Genomic DNA, 2,929 nt, shown 5'->3' with positions numbered 1-2,929 from the left:
CCTAGACTTCCTCATTAGACTCAAATCCCTTGGAAAACCTAACAAGTATTTCTGCATTAAGATTTGAGATTTAAGACAACTAAAGGTCCTAGTTCTATCCCTAGATACTATTTCCTTTAGGTGTTTAATTCAAGTCCAGATTTACCCAACATTTCCCAATATCAAGCAAACCCTAAAATCATGTCATGGGTAGCAGCTTCACAACAAGCATTAAGAGAAGAAATTAAACACTAACAATCAATGAAAGAGACATATATTCATTCAAAACATACTAGTTTACATAATAGTTTAATGGCTACATCAATCCCTCAACAACAATGAAACTAGCTCTCCATGAATGGAGAGCTCAAGCTTACAACAATGGTGGAAATGGAAGAGGGAAGAAGACCCAAGGATGAAGAAAGATTGTTCCCACAGCTCCTAGCCCGCCTCCAAGAGCTCCTATTGAGAGAAATCGTGTATGGGCAGCCAAAGATCCAAAGTTCTTCGCGCCTCTGAGTTAAATAGGGCAAATTTGCCATGTCAGCAAAGTTGGCACTCAAGCCCCCAGGGTGAGGGGCGCTCGAGCGCACGATAGTCGTGGTGCACTGGCGCTCAAGCCCCCTTAAGCTAGGGGAGCTCGAGCCTGACTTCGCAAAATTCTAGTTTAGCATTTTTGCTATTCTTTCTGCTTTACTTTGGTTCCAGCACCTTCATTTGATGCAAAGACTTCTTCCAACTAATTTAAGCGTGTAAATGAAGGGGTTAATGATCAATTTATATAATTAAAGTTTAAGATGAAACCACTTATTAAACTAAGAGGAAAACTAGGATTTACAAGGCAAAAAGCTAAGAAAGAGTTGATATTTTCTCTAAATTCAATACTGAAATCATGGTAAAATAGGTCATTATCAACGGTCTGCCTCACACTATGTCATACCAAATTGTTGTTAAATTTTCCAAACCAAACCATATGAGTCTGTTTTAGGCTATATATAGATTTGTGAAGATGTCATACAAATCAAAAAGACTTCCCTTAAGCAAGAAATCTTAGAGGTTGCTCCATATGAATCTTTTTCTACAAATCTCCATTAAGGAGCACATTTTTGTCATCCAATTGATAAAAAGACTATTGTTGAAGAACAACCATGGATATAAATAAACTAATAGAAGTCATCTTTGCCACTGGAGAAAAAGTATCACAATAGTCCAACCCAAAAATTTGTTTGTAACCTTTGACTACAAGATGAGCTTTGAGGCGATCAATAGTACAATCAAGACCAACTTTGATAGAAAAAATCCACCTACAACTAGCAAAAATTTCTCCAAACAGTAATGGGATGAGCTCTCATGTTTTACTATTTTGTAAAGCATTTAATTCACCTAGCATGGTATAACGCCAACCAAGATGCTAAGGCATCACTGATAGGTTTTGGAATGGTAAAATATAAAAAGTAAATGAAAGACGGGTATAAAAAGGTAGATGGATTACGAGTAGAATGTAGACCTTTACGAAGAAAAATTGGGAGGTTTGACTTTGTTGCTAGAGTCGAAGGAGACATGGTAGTTGACACTTAAATTGAGTCACCTGATGATTGTTGAAGCTTAGGCACAACTTTAGAAGCACAAAATAAAAATTGTATTATGAATATTGATTGTATTAGACATATACATATAAGAAGAAAAAAGACATTTAAAGTAAAAAAACGACTCGTTGAATGTGACATTTGCATAAACACCTGCATCCATTTTGTGATATAGGAAATTCTAAAAAAGCATATTTGTATGATCAAAGAGATAACTTAGCAAGACGAGGACTAAAATGATCAACAAAACATGAAGACTAACCACTACAAGAAAAATCGTAGTTACATACAACCAAAATCCGTATGTAACCTCTAAAATTCGTATATAAAATAATGTTATATACGGATTATATACGGACAAAAATCCGTATATAAAAGGGGCGTAGATACGTTACATACAGATTTTTCTGTATGTAATTATATACGAAAAAAACCGTATGTAAAATTCATATATAATTACATACAAAAAAAGTCCGTAAATAAAATCTGTATGTAATTATGATTTTGTAAAAAAAATAAAATATGTGATTCTACATCTACACTCAATAGTTAGGAGTTTTATATAGTTGGTAAAAGTCAAACAGATGGATTATTTTTTATAAATAGAATTCAAAAAAACAAATACAACTCTTATTCTTTAACAAACTCTTAAACAATTACATTAATAAATCTCTTACAATGTTACCTATTCAATAACCACAATTTTAATATATATTCATAATAAATAAATTTAATAATCTAAGTTGACACTATGTCAAAATCATTTACAATGATAAAAGGGTTTTCAAACTCAACCAACACCAAGATTAATCGACTTTAATAAAGTTTCCAACACACTATCTTCAAATTGAACTCTAGGGACTGCACCACATATGCGAAAGTAACATTTGGTCTCTGCACCATCAAAGATAAGACTTCTTGCTCTCATTGCATTATCAAGCTGCATACAAATGATTGCACTTAGTCAACTTCTTTTTCAGGAAAAGAAATAGTGACAATGGAAGGTAATAAGTTATGAAACAATTATTTTTTCTTACTAGTAATGCTGAAAAATGAAAATGATTACATTGAAGTATTAAATGTGTATAGAAAAAAAATTCAAGAACTGCATATGTGGAAGGTGGTGGAACTCTCTAACCCTATTATTGATATTTCATGCATAATTAGTGCCTTTGTTGGTCCTACTAGCTCTTCCCTGCATCCATTTACAATTAAAATAGATTTTATAAACTAATAGATAATCACAAAAACTTATTATCATTAATAGAAGACAAAATTAGATTAACGAATTTTCACACGCGGATACATATGTATCCTTACTATACTGAAACGGCTTCCATTATGGGTATTAAACCAATAACGAT

The sequence above is a fragment of the Vigna radiata genome, chromosome 9 (assembly GCF_000741045.1).
Source record: "Vigna radiata var. radiata cultivar VC1973A chromosome 9, Vradiata_ver6, whole genome shotgun sequence".
NCBI lineage: Eukaryota > Viridiplantae > Streptophyta > Magnoliopsida > Fabales > Fabaceae > Vigna > Vigna radiata.
This window is presented reverse-complemented; position numbering follows the sequence as displayed.